The 17,375-nt window shown below is 42.0% G+C and overlaps 1 protein-coding gene across 4 annotated transcripts in view; it reads right to left on the reverse strand.

The window, feature by feature from the left end:
- Nucleotides 1–15,178, reverse strand: part of MYH9 (myosin heavy chain 9) — a gene marked incomplete at its 3' end in the record, with an annotated part of 74,334 nt that extends 59,156 nt beyond the window's left edge. Inside the window, exon 1 of one of the 4 annotated variants that reach the window (XM_080392895.1) lies at nucleotides 14,997–15,177. Of the gene's footprint in view, nucleotides 1–14,257; nucleotides 14,412–14,996 lie in introns of those variants that run through there. The other 3 variants (XM_080392896.1, XM_080392897.1, XM_080392898.1) reach the window with 3 other exon arrangements.
- Nucleotides 15,179–17,375: the final 2,197 nt, after the last annotated feature.

Here is a 17,375-nt window from a genome sequence, read left to right on the forward strand (position 1 = left end):
GTTTATAAGGCAGCAATTTTATTGGTGCCATTCAGAAATCCTTTCAATCAGAAGAAAGGACTGCATATGTCAAGGCTCATTAACCACGTAACAGCAGCCTCTTTACAAGGTCCCATAAACATTACTTCTTGAATCCTTCCTCACAAAGATACCAGTGTCCTCAATATATTTTTTTCATAGCTTGCATAGAAGCTAGAGCTCTCTACCACCAAAAGAAAAGGAAATGAAAACATCAATATTCACATCATGGAAGGCTGTCAGGATCTACAGGGATCACTTTTCTACAGAACGTACTCGTATTTACAAACCAGCCTGCAAATCAAGTAAGTGAAGTCTGACTATAGATACCACAGACAAAAAGGTACTGAGAGCAGGACAGAAGCAGTTCAACTTACAAAATATGCCTGAGAGCAACAATAGTTGTTGAGTCCCAGCATTAGCAAGCAGTGAATGAAGCCAGAAAAACATTAGCTATAATAACGACGGACACAAATACCCACACCATTAATCTGTAAGCATGTAGGGAAATTCCCTTCAACAAATCTATCACTGTAGGTGGTACACAACTTTGAGCCAGAGACTGTATGGATAGCTGTATATTCACAGTCAAAAACTCTTTAGCTAAGAAAGAAAATTACTCTATAAATAATAATTTCCTTTAGCTTGAGCATAAAATCTTTGCCTTAAGCCTTACAGGATATGCCAAGCAGCTATGCCCACACTTTACCTCACCTTTCCTTCCCCACTGGGTTGCTGACACTTCCACTTCAATCACCGCAATGGTGATTCTCAGAGCAATTCCCCCTCCCTAGCTTTTCATATTTTTATTGAAAAATCCAGATTTTAATGGGTACACAATGAAGAGATTTGTTGCAGATAAGATGTAGTAATCAAAAGGCTGACATGAAAAACTTGAGCTGTCAAGAGAGCTCCAAGATCATGCCACAACAGCTAGCCTGACAGAATATGTAGGAAATAGAGAAGACTAACAATTCAACAGAAGATATTGCAATTCCATGACACTGCAGCGTAGCATCTGCAGGTTGTGGTCAAAGGGTTAAAAAAAAAGGGAGTGGAGGGAAAAGGGGGGAAGAATATTCAATTGTGTCCAGAGCTGTATCAGGTTTGGCAAGGCAACAGCTGTGCTCTGCCCTCCATTACAGAGTTTCCTGCCTATGCAACTCCCAGAATCTAACCAGTTGCCTTTTTTGGCTATAATCAGGCAGGACACAGAGGCAGTATGCTTCAGCTAAATTCAGTTTCATCATTTCCTGATGAATCCTAAGTAACCAGCCATCTGAAGTGTCCTACATTACAGTGAAACATATTCCTCACTTCCTTACTGTTAAGAGTACATGCATTCAATACGCCCTGGAGATTTATTCTGGGATAAAGACTAATTCTTTTTGGATAAGAAATACGTAAGACCACAAGAAATCTTTCAAGGGGTATCCCCAGCCAGTTCTAGATCTGAAGAGAACTAAGGAAAGAAGATAGCTGCAGAGAGGTTAAATGCCTCGTAGGAAGAGAACCCTGAATTATCTCGCATACAGCAAGACTGCATTCTTCATCCAGTAAGGGATCATTCTATAGCATCTATCCCTTTTTATTCGCAGGACTGAAAACAACAACTTTCACAGTAAGAAGAGAAATAGCCTAACATAGCTACTCTAAAATCGCAAACATTTAAGTTTTTTATGCCAGTACTACCAAACAGTGAGGCGATTCAAAGATGGTCTGCATCTCAAACTTTAAACAGACTTGAAAATTACCCTGTTGCATGGCGATAATAGGGCTGTGCGCTGCTGCCATCTTAAACTAGTTTTCATACTCTCCAGAACAGAATCATCAGGTACTAGAACTAAAAAGCTGGAGAATCATGCTAAGATAACATAGCATTAGTGCTATTCTCGAGGCTGACTTCTAACCCACAGGGCCTCTAAACTAGCAATACCACAAACCAACCATTAATTTGCCTTCTCCACAAGAACAGTACCAGAGGAATCAGATTCAGCAAGTTCCATCTCTCAGCCTCCAAAACTTACCTTCCTAGCTTATGCTGCATGTCACTGGGCATTTCTAAAAACCCCTTAAGTGGTCAAGGAAGTAAGCCCAGTAAGCTCTTGCAGCCTTACAGCAATCCTAACAAATGCAAGTCATGACCATTTTAGAAACAAATTAGGAAGCAATTTGTTTGCCTAGTAGTTTGCATTTTGGGTGTAGATAATTATGTGAGGTAAGGACATTTATCTTTACATGACTATTGTGTAACTGTCAGATGAGAATACCGTTAACAATATTCTTTTTGATGCAACACCAGTCTATAGGTAAGACGACCAAAAAATAGAGAAGGAAGACACACCATCCTTATTTTGATTTTAAATGCCTCCTTCCTAGTATTGTTTCCAAAAATGAAATACTGCAGTCACTTCCCTGTTAACCCAGTATGCTCCCTTTTTGTGGTTCACAGCAGTCTGAGGAACAGGCTGGTCAAACATCGCTTGTTTTCCATTATTTCAGGCACCAAGACACTCTTTTGCCATTTAACTACATAGTTGTCACAAAGATGCCATATAGTTAGAGGTGGAGGCAAGGCAATCTCTACAGTCATGAACAGAATGGGACCAAGATATTAATATGCAGTCCAATATTAAAAAAAAAATCCAAGAACCCTTTACATACATATTTCCCTGCAGATTCTTTTGAGATTAATGAATTAAACACTGGCTTTAAGCTAGGATGCTATATATTCCCATTGAACTAGGCACAATTACCCCAAACCCTCATTTGAATACAATCATATGGACAGAAGTTTGCCTTCGCCTCCTACAATTTCATACCCTTAAGGCTTGAATTATGAGCCACTTTGCACACTCCTCTCCCTACTTAAAGCATCAAGTGCTTCCCAAAAACCTGGACACAAACACCTTGTCTGGATTGGAAAAGCCTAAAAGCTGACTCTGCTATAAGGTCCCTTCCTTTCAATTACAGTGTTTTGCAACTACTAAAAGCATAGAACATTATCTGTTTATAATTTTCCAGAAATATTTGTATTATCCCCCCCCCCCACGTGTTTATTCTGTCAGCAGCCACAGAATTGCTTCTGGGACTGAGCCACTGCTCAGTAAATTGAGCTTGGGCTATGCTAAACTATCGAGCTAAGAGCTGAAGTAGAAATAGAATTAAAATATTCAGAAGAGCATTAATGGCAAAAGTTTAAGCATCACACTTACTAACAAGTATTAGAGCACTAGCTAGGCAGAGAAAGCACTTCTAGTTCTGAGTTATCTGAACCACCATTAAAAAAGTAAGAATCTCCAGACTGTTCTTTTTAGGCTTCAGTCTCTTTATTAGCAAAAATGCATTACTGCATTGGAATAGACCGCTTTAATCACAAACCATTTCCCTACTTTAATGAATTATGAGAAGTTTGTGAAATACTGGGCTATAGATAGCCAGATATGTGTACTGTATACTTGCTGATTTAGATCACTATTTCAGAACTTCACTGGAAGCGGAGCCTGCATGAAAGGGGACGTATGTCGATAAAGTTTTCTTCTGCTTCATATCTACCAGTAAGGCACTGTTACAAAAACTTTCTGTGATTGCACATGAAATGATCCCCCCTCATGGTTTGTCTAGTGGCTTTTATACTAGCAGTGCAAGAGGAACTGCCATAAAGATCAAGGTGACAAAAAGAATGAAAATAGCATACACATTTAGACTAAGTTAATTTCCCTTTGTTCATACAGTTCACATTTTAAAAGTATTTCTGGGACACAATTCTCATGCCATTTTCCAAAGGGGCTTACCTTTAGCAAGTGGTGAGAGAATGCAGCACAAGACAAAAGGCCTTTCACAGACCAACGGGAATGTACACCACTTCTACGGCATGACAAGACACACTAGAAACTACTTTTACACTAGCACTACCAGTCACTTACAGTCCCATTTCAGTTACAACTAAATTGTCCTCAGTGAAGAAACTTGATTCTTTGTTAATACACAGCATTTAAAAAATAATCTGACTTTGAGAAGAAGCTAATGATTCAAACTAAGTCTGGTCAGTAACATTCCTATGATGGGAATCCTTGTTAAGTGTACAATCTGAACAGCTAATACTTGCATTATATTTGCAAACTCAACTATTTCACTTTCCCCAGCCAGCTGAATACAGTTCATCAAATCAACAGAAAGAGTTGCATTAAGCGCAGCTAGAAAGCACAGTAAGTAGACTTTAGTGGCCAGACTGCCTACAGTGACCATGAACTGACAACATTAAAAACCAAAAACCTAACCCACCAAAAAAACCTCGCTACAATTCCCTTGTATTCACTAAGAAACTGTTCAGATCTCATCTGTTTAGGACATAACTAGGCTGACACTTCACAGCTCCATGTGCCAGGATGTTTATGGGAAAGAAAACTGCGAAGTTTGTTAGCACAAACTGCTCCAACTTCTGACACCTATATAAAAACTGAAGTCTGAATCACTAAGGGTGAGAAATTAATCCCAGGGGGTGGGGGTGGGGGAAAGGGAGAAAAGGCAGGGGAAAAGCTGGCAGGAAGCTGAACTGATGGACTGACTGGTTGTAGCTTCTCAGTACATTGTGACACACCAGTACTTTATGCTTCAAACTGAACTACAGAATCATGAATTTCAGTTATTCCACTAGAGAATACAACCACCAGTCAAGTACACGAGTTTGCAATTAATACTCCCCCATAGATAGCCCCTCGGAGCTGAAGGCATTCAGCTACACTTACCCTTTTTGTTCAGAACACTGTGCTGCCACACAGACCCATTTCTTCTAGTTCAGCTTTATTTGGGATTCATAATGATTGCTGTTAGGCTTACTGTAGTTCACTGCTTTCCTCTCTAGTCACAGGCTGATGTACAAAATACATTGTTGAAAGATTTATTTCACAACTGGAATGCAGATTGCTGGCAATTACTGTTGCATATTCAGTTTGACTGTAGTGCTGCCCAGACTTGCCAGATACCATGTTTACTACTGTAAGTTAAACTCAAGGTAGAGCACTAAAGTGCCCTCTCTGTATGCACAGGGCTCCAAAAATCAAGGAGGACTCTAATATGTAAATGATACCTGTGTTACACAAAAGTAATCTACCAACCAGACTACATGTAAGACACATCAAACAAGTTGAAGGAAATTCTGTATCTTCCAGGTGGCCTAAAGGTACTTAGCATGCATCCTCAGCACAAGAAACATGGAATAAACGTTTCTCAGTTTCTGCATAGCCAGCTCTCATCAGCTGTCAGGCACCACTTCCCGGTACACGTGAAGCAGCACTTGTATATTCTACTGTAACAGCTGACAAAGGAGGTATGCTCTGTGAAAACCTGAGACTTTCCATCGCAAACTGCAAAGGCCAAAAAGCCACATACAAGTAATACACTGTCCTTACATGCCACTTAGCAGTCACCTTTTCTCTCCACTGGGTTCAAATGAACGGCAAGATTTTGGAGAACAGAAGCTACAAGCACAGCACACGCAGAAGCAATGTAAATTAATGCCAAGCTGAAGAGGCTAGTTTTGGGTAGTAAAGTGTGAAAATGGCATAGTGCAGCCTTCACCACAGGCTATACAAGAACAGAAATGATCCTGGGTAACTGCACTGCACACCATAAAGAAATTAACCGGTGCAGATTATGGGCAAATATGGCCAGGCATTTCTTCCCCAAGTTAATGCTAGGGAGGGTATGCGTGACCCTATTTTAATTACACCTTCTCAGTTCAGTGAGACACAAAGACACATTACCATGTAACATGGCACCAATAAAGTTAATCAGTTCTGTGAAGCCTGTGCACATTGTTTAAACACACCAAACACTGGTTTAGGGAGGGGGAGGGTAGCCTTCTGTTGATTTCAAGTCCAGTCTTTAGCATGACAAAGCTAGGCTGGCTGCCACCCAACCCCATTCACTTTGAATAAATATTCAAAGTTTACAATCCTGCATAATACACTTTCTGCAACTGTTGTTTCTCATTAGTGCGCGTACAGTACATGCCTTCTCAGCAGAGGAGAGAATTCCTCTTCCAGAGACAGTGTGCCCACAAGGAAAACATTCCAGGGGGAGAACACATTCTTCGTGACCACTCAGCAAAGTAATCCCACTTAAGGAGACAGCTGTAGTTCAGAAAACTGCAGCCCATCCCTGCTGTTCAAGCTGTTTTGCTGGAAGACTTGTTTTCAGGAGGCATAATGGACTGCAAAAGTTCTGATGAGGCATGCAGAATTCCCTAGGGACACTGCATGAGAGAGGGAGGAAGAGCTTGGAAAGTTTCAGCCTGTCCTTATTATCTCGGGGTCACTTTTTATCCCTTCCATAATATTCTGATTTAAGGCTAAAAAGCTATCTGCCAAGAACTCTCTGGGGCACTGAAGTGTAAGGTAGCTCTTCCAATACAGAGTTCTATATCAATTAGCGCTCCCTACCATCTTTGTCAATGCCAGGTTTCATTTCATCACAAGAGGCAACAAGGAATAAGAGTTACATCTAAAAATACAGGAAAAAACCACAGTTCTGGTTCACTTTTTTAGAGACCAATATTGAGTAGGCATGTGGCTAAGATAAAGTCATCTTACAGGAGCAATTGTTCTTGCTTACATTAACTGAAAAATTACTATGATCACAGCATCAATAATACTAACTTTCTTCCAGCTCATGTTAGAAAGAACCAAGAATCAGTGCAAATTTGTCTGGCAAACCATTTTTAAAAAGATTATTTTTACACTGGAGCAGGGAATCAAGTTTCTCTAGACACTTATGGCTTAATCTACTGTGCCAAACTATGACCCTGTACAAACAGCCTTCTGCTATATCTTGTATTTTATTCTTGTTTCCGATAGTTCCACTCCATCATTAACAGCAGCTATGGTGGTGGTAGGCAAAAACTCTGGCACAAGAGAAGCCTACCACCTTTACAGGGTCTAACTTTAATTTTCAACTCTTCTAGCCATACGTAAGACTCATTAAGAGGATGTGCCTCTGTTTATGAAGGTGATCTTGGGGGGGAGGCAGGAGGAAAATTGCTGTTTCTGGATATGAGAACAGCAAGTCCTACACCGAAGGAAAAATTACATAGCCTTAAGTTCCAGAATGTATAAGGAGGCCAGGCTGAAAGCCTTGCAGAGCATAAATATCAAGTTCAGAATGGTGTGAAAAACCTTGAAACATTTTGATTGTGACATTTCCCTACTGCATTCAAGGTCTTGCAGAGCTTCGTGGCCCCTTACTTAGCGATCCATTATAACCAATGTTCTAGAGAAAGCCTCTGCTGCAGCAGAGCGCGCAATGAACACTTCCCCCATCGATACCCTTCAGCCTCACAGTTGTTTTCTGGTTAGCTTGTTCCTTTCCTGACCTGTGCTTTCTTCCTCAAACGTCAAATATATCAGTCTTTAAAAAGGAACAGCATTAGGCATTTCTTATTTTAGAATTCATCCAGCCATGCCCTCCTGTCTGGATCTCCTGATTTTTGCATTAAAAGAAAAGAAAGGACTCATGTTTCAACCTGAAATATATAAAAGCAGGGGTACTTGGAGTAGGAACCCACTGCGAACTGTTACACTCATGGCTATATGGCACATAAAATCTTCTCTATCCTGGCGTTACAGGAAAATACATTTTTGGAAAAAAACAGAATTATCCCTTTCTGACAGGAGACTGACACTATGATATTCCACGGTCCCAATAAGTGGAGGCAAATACAAATTGAAAGTTTCCAACAAAGTTTTGCTTTCTGGCATAACAGGATAAAAAACAACATGAGGAAACACTGACCACAGACTAGCAGAACTGTTTCATGGGTTTCTACCATAGTTAACAACATTCTCCACAACCATATACACTGCAGTGCTGTGGTGGTGAGGCACTGGAGCTGGTTGCCCAGAAAAGCTGTGGATGCCCCATCCCTGGCAGTGTCCAAGGCCGGGCTGGATGGGGCTTTGAGCAACCTGGTCTAGTGGAAGGTGTCCCTGCCCATGGCAGGGGAGTTGGAACTAGCTGATCTCCAAGGTCCCTTCCAACCCAAACCATTGTATGATTCTATGATATGCTTTTCCTTATCTACACAAGCAAGAGCTGAACCATTTACTGCAGTTGTACATCTTCCCGGTAGAACTGCATGGTAATATAATACAGCATGGTAATTTTTATCAGTTAAATCTATATCAAGTTTTTAGAGCATTAAAGAACTAAAATTTACCCATATAGTTCTGCCCATTAGGAAAAAACTTTAAATTTGCCATGCAAAATAATTTATTCCCACTATGTGAAGGAAGAAGATAAACTGTGTACACATATATACCAGTGCTACACAGACAATATGTAGATAATTTTTTAGAAGTTACACCAGTTTGTCTCATATTCTGGCAATCCCCTTTTTAAAGAAAAAATATGACTAATACAACTTCCTCATCACATTTGTGTGTTCTCATTTTACATTTCCCATCTTATACTGCATTAAACTGCAAACTCTGTCTTGGGAAGGGTCATAAAAACAATTCCAGAATAATTTACTGCATAATGAAAGGTCAAAGATTTTAGTATCTGCTATAAACATTCATACTGCAATATAACATAGATGATAAAAGCCAAGTGAACCAGTTTAACTCACAAATACTAAGTCACAGTTTAAAGAGGTTTCTGTACCTGTGGAGAAATCTTATTTTGTACTTGTGCTCCTCCAAGAAAGAAAATTCCCTTTGTCAGTAAGCAGACACATCCATTTGAAACATGACAGTTTCAAGTACCCAATTACTTAATTATTGTAAATAGTCTACCATATACCTGTATCTATAATCCCATATCCATTTATTTAAACAATTCTGTAAAGTCTGAATAATTTTACTTCATGTCAAAAAGAGATAAAAATATCTCTATCCCTGAACAACAAAAACAAAGACATCTGAACAACATCTATGAAGAATAAGATATATTAAGTTGTATTTGCTAAAAAAAAAATATTAATCCATTAATAAAAAAAATAATCTCGTGGACTACTTCAGATGCATTTACAAGCAAAAAGTAACTAAAGTTGTTCTCTAGATAGTTACCTGCAATTAGTAATTTATTAATTAAATTGCCCGTTTCTGGATACCTTCACCTCAAATCCACCCCTTCTGATCCGTTCCACTAACTGTGAAACATACAACTACCCACCCCCCCAACCACCACCACCCCCCCAAAAAAAGGAAGAAAAAAGACCAAAGAAAAATGTCAATACCTTCCTCTACATTTTAAACTATGAATTACATGGCCAAAACGGAAGCCAGAGAGTATTTTTCTCCATATACATTTAAAAAAAAAAACTGTCAAAAGTCAATTTACCTCAACCACCAACTAGTTCCAAGTGCTTAGCCAGGAACTTTCTCGTCCAGTTCATCAGTCTGACTTCAGATTTACATTCAGTATTTGTTGCCAAGTTCTTACATTTAAGTATCTTATTTTGTTGAAATATGCCTAAGTCCTAAGACAGACTATCAATTTAAGGAAAAGAAACACTACCAGTGAAACTTAATTTGTATTCACACATTTCAAAATAATTGATTTTATGCATTCTGAGCACAGCAAGACTGGAATCTCCTGCACAAAATGGCAAGCAGACCTACAGTGTTAACAGTCCCTATCAAAGGGAGCTTACTGACTGAAAATTTACCTACAAACTGATATAACAGTTGTTTTAACTCAGTCACATTTGGAGAAAGAGACACAAGCAACTGAATAATTTTTTTTTTTTTTACTTAGAATTTTGCTGTAGGTTTCCTTTTTTTCCCCTTGCATATTTAAATAAACTCCAAGTATGTCAATAAAACTAGCTGAACTGAATGTTGGCCACAACCAACTTGAACCAAAGTCAAATCTACTGCATCTCCAAGGTTGATTAAAAGAGCCTAATTTCAACTGAACTGGTGAAGTCTTGACCTTAAAAGAAAAATACAGATGAATGTACTCTCATCACTACAAACAATAAAAAAGGGAAGTAAACTATTACAAGAACATGCTTTAAATCTTGTATTTTAAACAGGAAGCTACCCAACAGGAAAAAAAATTAATAATCTGACTTGACAATCCTGTGCAAGTTGAGCTGCAAAATTTCTCTAAACCTCTTTTCTTACAAGTCTGAACGCCGCCTTTGCTTTCATTCAAATCAGAACTCCAGTTCTGTGTTGAGGCATATATCATAATGGATTTCCTGCCGAGACTCTTTAAAATGGTAGTTCTTGATGAATAGAAGTATTCATCAGTTAAGGAGACTTTACGATACAGATTTTCAAGTTAAGTTTCCCTCAATGTATATTAATTACTAGCTTGAGTTTACTGAAATCACTCATCCATGTGGTTTTATTTACTACTCTCAGTAGAGTCAGCATACATGCATTAGGAGAAATTTAAATTTCTAGTCATGAAGACAAGCAGAATCCAAACCCTATGTACAAAACTCTAGAGGCATAAATTTCATAAAGAGGTCATAGAGTCAAACCACAGTGTGCAGAGTTGTATTTCATTATACCCCTCTACATCCAACAGCAATACATCTAATATTTCTATAAGAAATAATTTGCAGTAGGCAAGTACGCTAGATCAATTTTACAGTTTCCACCTTGCTATGTTTAAAAAGGACATGACTTAGCAGTACTAACTATCATACAATGAAATCAATCACAGTTCCATCACCGGAAAATTGCAGACACTACTATTTCTTTAGACTGTTTAGGATGCTCAGAAAGGCAACATACTATGCTGAATAGTACCAGGCCAAAGAGCCATTAACTAACAACAGGGACTAGTCCATTACACTGAATATGGCTGGGCTGGAGTGAGGTCAGAAGACGCTAAGCCACTACAGTAGCCTAGGATTGCAAGACAAATCGTTGTTGAGATTATTACTTCAAGTACTCAGAACAAGTTCTCACAGTCACTAAAGAAAAAAGTGAAGCGGATAAACCATAATTAAGATGAACTTGTAAATTGATGCATTTCATTTAGTTGGACAACACCCATTTGCATTAGCTTCCAGGGCAGAAGTTGCATTTGTGTTTTTGTCTCATCATACTGTATTTAAATCAGGTTGCTAGTTTCCATCTCTTTCTACACTAGGAAACTCAATTAAAATCATGGTGTGCTTAAACTGAAAAGAAATTTGAAGTACGAGGTCACCAAGTCACCATTAAGCTAGAGCAACTGCCAGCAAAAACAATGCCGCTGTAGGCAATCCCATGCTACTATAGTTTTGTTCCAACCCACAGAAGACTTAACGTTAGGCACACAATTTCTCTACTTAACATGTAAACAGCTGTGCCTCAATTACGAGCTAAGAAAACAAAGACTAATAAGGTATTTATACAAGAAATCAAAGACAAAATTGGATGTTAGAGGGCACCAAGTGCATTATTGAGTCAAATGAACAAAAACGTATTACATCATAAACTCAGGATTAAACTTTTGGACACCTTTTAGTAGACATGCACACTAACTCTGAGCCTCTAAAATGTACTTTAGTCATCAGTTAGCTTTAGCACATTACCCAATAACCTGAAGTTACCACACAAGAAAGCAGATGTAGTACAGACGGGTGGGGGATAAGATAACCTTAACTTGTGACTTCCCCTTTCAGTAAACCTTGCATTAACCAGATTGGTTCCCGTACCTCCAGTGGGTACACTTACAATCTCACCCTATTATACTCACACCAACTCATAAGTGACACAAATCTGGGCAAGACACAGGCCTAAGGATGGGGATAGAAACACAAGATTCAGGAGAATCACAATACCTACATGTCCTGTCCTATCTGCTTATTATCCTGGAGATTAACAGAACAAAATTTTGGGGTTTAAACAGATTACTTTAATCTCTTAGTACAACTGAAGTATGTTTTCATGTAGTTAATAGCCATGCTGATATACATACGCTCCTTTGTACCTGCATGTGAATAGTCTGACAGAGGACTAACCTGTGAATTACCAGTTATTATAAACATTTAGTGCATTATTTTTTAAAGACCTGCCAAGATAATAATCATTCGGTTTTCAAGATACTTTGTTACAGTGGTAAACGTACCTCTCCCCATTTGTACTAGAAATATTTGCAGTGCCAAGTGCTGTTGCAAAGAGATTTAAGCACCTGCAGTATCTGACTCCATCATAGTTTTTAACTCAAAGATGAATCTTGTACCGCCTGCTACACAGCTTGAACAGTCTAGAACATTTTACATAATAACAAATAGATGTGCTGGCAACCAGCTTATTTTAGCCTCCTAAGTGAGAAATTCTTGTAATTTGTTTCCTACAACTTTACTGAGCAAGTGAAGTTATTATTTTTTATTATTATTACTTATTCATTAATGGTTTAAAACTAAAAGAGAGGAGATTTAGATTAGATATTAGGAAGAAATTATTTACTATGAGGGTGGTGAGGCTCTGGAACAGGTTGCCCACAGAAGCTGTGGATGCCCCATCCCTGGCAGTGTTCAAGGCCAGGTCAGGCGGGACTTTAAGCAACCTGGTCTAGTGGAAGGTGTCCCTGCCCGTGGCAGAGGGGCTGGAACTTGATGATCTTTAAGGTCCCTTCCAACCCAAACCACTCTATGATTCCCAATTCACTTAAAAGATAATTGTGTAGCTCTCAACCTATTTGTCTTCTTAAAATGTTCTCAAGCTTCTCAAAATCTACCCAAATGAAATAATGAAGAAAAGCTTATGCTTTCTTTTTCTCTTCAGATAAAACTATCACTCTGGCAACATTTTTCTTACAAGAGCAACCTGAAGTAAAAAAAAAAATAAATCCCAGAACCATGATAGAAATATCCTAGCAATCTATGCAAACAAAGTCCAATAAAAGACCTTCAGTTTCTACACTCATTCTTCTGGAACTGACAGAACCTGACTATTGAGTCTTCCTGTTTATACAGAAACAGCCACATGCGACTCAGCAGAGCAAACTCTGAGGTCAAAGTCTCTTCTCCAGGGAATTTTCAAAATCAGATCTTGCCTGTACAAGTCAAGCATCCAAGAGATGACACCATATTACGAGAACCACGTAACTCACCGGCTTGGTGTTGGTCATACTCACTTTGAGGTTACAGATCAGTAAATATGAGAAGTTCAGACCCCTGTTTCCATCCACTACTAGCAATTCTGCAGCTTAAGAGTTACTGAAAATTTTGCCTGTCCACCTCCAGAAAGACACACACTATGAATAAGTGCAACAAATAAAGCTATCAAGAAGGAGAACAAGTCAATTCAAACAGTTCCACCTGACACGAAGCTTCACAGAACTGTTTCATGACTTTAGTTATTTTTACAAGGTCAGATTAGCAGCACAATCTTGTGACTATATAGTTTTGGCAATCGTGATTAACAACTTCAAAACTTTTGTGCTAAAGGCAACCCCACTTACATTTATCAATTGCTTCCTCCTCATTACAACTTTGTATTTTAAAAAAAATTTTCCTTATGTCTTTTCAACTCTGGGAGAGAGCACTACAGTTGCAAACAATGCATCTATGAGTCAATACATATCTGCACCACAATTTGCCATTTTTACTGGAATGCCATGGGTTAGTGAACTTAGTCACATTGTTACCTAGTGACTAATTTCAAAAGCATCTTTACAGAAGCAGTAACTGATTTAGAGTGCTGTTACTTTGGTGAGAATTAAGGATGTGTAATTTAATCTTTCAAGCCATGGTTCAATAGCCTCCATGCAGATTACAGTATTTCTTTATAGTGTAGGGCAGAAGCACAGAAATCATAGTCTGCAGGCCAAAGTCCATCTACTACAGTATCTCTTCAAGTTTGAAGCACAAATTTCTTACACGATACTTCAGAGATTACTTTGTTTAGGACAGACCTGCTCACTTAGAAAGAAAGTTTAGGTTCTTAGTCTGCTCTGATGGAGTGCAGCTCAGGACATTATGACATAGGATACAGAAGAAAAATCTATGGAGAAAGAAAGATGAAGAGCACAGTGTTTTAATAGAAAAAAGGGGGAAGGAAAGGAACCGTAAGGGAAAGGGGAGTGGGGGGGTGGGAAGGGAGTGTATGTAACAGCCACTGCATTAAGAGCTTCCTGACCAAGGCAGTTTACTTCTGAAAAAATCCCGCTTCATTACCAGAATCATGTTACTGCCTCAAAACTCATGTCACCCTGTATTTAGGAAATTAGGAGCAATCCTTATTAAACCCACTGGCTACACACAGCCCTCGGGGACTATGAAACTCCTTACCTTCCACACCTACTGGAGACAGGTTGGTAACGATATCACTAGAATCCAGATAACTTTCCCTACTCTGTCGGGGGTGATGCCTGAAAGCACACGCTATCTGCAAGAGTTTTTACTGCAAGCTTCATCTTGCCCTGTCACTCCCTCCTCCCTCTCTCCTGGCTTCACCACACAGACCAAACCGAACGAGGAAGTGGAGATCTGAGGGCGGAAGCCAAGCCCATTGCAAGGTCTGCAGGAGGATTGTCAGCCTGTGACTCAGGCTGCAGCCCTGACAGCTGCCAAACGGTCCTATTTTCCCCTGCCCGTTACTTCCAAAGGACGGACACTCGAACGCGAGGGGGGAACTGGGGGGAGACGCACGGGGGGGGAAGAGGACGGTCCTGTGAAAAAGAGCGCGAATAACAGCACCCACCCCACCTGCGGGGCGGCCGGGCAGCAGGGCGTGGAGGGAGGAGACGGGCAACTCCCTGGGCATAATGCAACCGTGCGGCGGCACACACGCTTCCCGGGGAGAGGGGGAGTCCGGGGGGGACGGGGAGCACCCCAGGCACTGCAGGTGGGCGCCCAACCGGGCTGCCCGCCGCCCGGCTCCGCGGGGAGAGCGGCAGAGAGCAGAGGGGGAGCGGCACCCGCTCGCCCGGCCAGACAAAGAGGCGCGAAACCCGCCAGGGGGGAAGCACGGCGCCAGGGGGGCAAACCGGGGGCACCCGCGCCCACCGCCCTACCCGACCGGCTTCACCTGGGCCCGGCTACTGCGGAGGGAGGGAGGGAAACGCCGCGGCGGCGGCGGCGGCTGCGCTCCTCGCGGCGAGAGAGTGGCGTCCTCACGCTGCCGGCTCGTCCCGCAGGCACCGCTACCGCCTCTCGCTCACCGGCACTGCGAGGCGCCCGGCCAGGAAGAGCCGCCGCGGCCCAGCAACGCCGCGGCGCAGCAACGCCGCCGTCCCGCCCCCCCCGCCCCCCCGGCCCCGCCGGCCAATGGCGGCGCCGGCTGCGGAGAGCTGACGGCCGCTGCCGTCAATCGGAGCCGGCCGCAGGGCGGAGGCGAGCCGCCGAGGAAGCGGCGAGCCGTTGAGGAAGGGGGTGGTGCCTCGCGCCCTCTGCCGTTAGCAACGGCCGGGCGCGCGCGGGGCCCGCCCCTCGGCAGCCCAGCCCAGCCCCGAGGTCGGTCGGGTGCGGAGCGGCACGGCGCGGTACGGGCCGGTGGTGGCCGCCGAGGCTCTGGGGAGGGTCGAACGGCGCGCCCCGGCCTCCCCCCGCCGGCAACGGGAGCGGGCCGAGCCCCCCCTTCCCGCCGGGTCGAGTGGTGCCAAAAGCCGCTCCCACAACCCCCCGCGCCAGGCCGTGCCAAGCCAGCCCCACAATGCCCCGCGCCGGGCGGGCACCGGCGGCCAGCGCCGGCCTCAGCCCTGCGGGAGCGCGGCCCGCCGGCGCTCTGGGAGGCCTCGGGCTTGCCGGCTCCAGCCTGCCCCCAGGGCTGAGGCAAGGGAGCTCGGGGTCAGCCTCTGGGAGCAGGGCCATGGGCTAAGGCCCCGCCTGCCGAAGGCCGTGCTAGAAGTCCTCGGAAATTCGGGGGGGTCCCCACCGGGTCAAGATGTCCCTGCTCAACCCTGTTGTCTTATAGTGCAAAACAACCATGATAGGAAGGTGCGAGTCAGAATTTTGTTTCATCCGGCAAAGGAACAGTGTAAGCAGCTCCTGATGCTGATGAGGTGTTTGGATAGCTGGTGTGTATATTAAAGGAGGCCCAAAATGGATTAAAAAAGGCGTGCCACAACTGCAGAGGTGTGAAAAGATAGAGGTGGCGTAATTCTGCCTGTTTGCATTTACTACGGCACTCTTCAAGGCTGAATTACAGAGCAAGTAAAAGGGGGAAGCAGTAGCTAAGACACAAAAGTCCTTCTAAAAAGAGTATAGCATATATAAGTTTGTATGTCAGATCCAGCTATGCAAGTGAGGTTTACTGCACATTTTACAAGCATGAAGAAATACAAGGCTCCCTCCCTTTGGGCCTTCTTCTGCAAGGAGGGCAGGCTTGCAGATGTAGGTGCCTGTGACAGAAAATGTGTGGTGACATTTACCAATGACTATCAAAGGTACAAGTGGAAGAGGCAAATGAAGTGAAAGAGGCTTGAATGAAGTAAGAAGTTAGTGGAGAAGTGTCTCATGTGAGCACCTCTTGTTCGAGTGAAACACTTCAGGCTTAGAAAGATTCACTGCAGCAGTTTGGAAACAATGCTAGACCTTTGTATCTTAAAACACAAAAGGCAGTGGGAGAAATCGCTGCAAGATTTGTACAGCAGTGTATCAGATACAGCAGTGTCATTGTTAAAGACAGAGATGAGACATGTAAATACAGGTGCAAAACAGAAATGAGAATTTGATTTGGCAGTGAGAAGGGAACATACAGGATAGGACTTTGCTAGTACATCAAGGCAAAAAATGAAGCTGGAATTCTGATAACCAGAGATACCAACGTAACCAGATACCTTAGGTGGTGAAACGATCTGTAGTATCCAGTGAGTCATTTTGATCCATGAGAAATAAGTGATCAACATATGGAAAGGATATTTACTGGTTGAACAACAGGGGTTTAAATTCTCCCATGAAAATTAAACAGAATGAAAATAGTGGAGGTTACTACATATATCAAAAACTTTTTAAGAACAGGAGAGGCTGCCTCTTCAGCCAAGTAGCTGAGAAAAGAAAGGGAAGCAAAGGAAAACAGTAAGTATGAAGTCTAAATAGAGTTCTTAAAGGAGAAAAATAGCACATTAGCTGGGAAAGCTAATACAAAAGGCAGAATGAACTGACAGCAGTAGTAATGTGGGAAATAAAAGATGACTGCAAGTATGAAATCAAGACATAAAAAGGCTGCCAATAAAGTAATTTTTGAAGAGTGTATGATACTGGGCATTTAAATTTTTTAGGTTCTTTTCTGACTCATAATTCCATATGTACTCTGGTCTTCCTGATGCTAAGATTTAAGTCAAGGTAAGACTGGACTGGTGCTTCCCCCCTGCTGCTCCTCCCCCCCCTTTTTTTTTTATTAACTTGAGAACTTGGTTATACTCCTCTTTATATCAGAATATTCTTGATGACTTCAGCAGTAAAGCAT

Source organism: Falco punctatus (genome assembly GCF_963210335.1).
Source record: "Falco punctatus genome assembly, chromosome: 6".
In the NCBI taxonomy this organism is placed as follows: Eukaryota; Metazoa; Chordata; class Aves; order Falconiformes; family Falconidae; genus Falco; species Falco punctatus.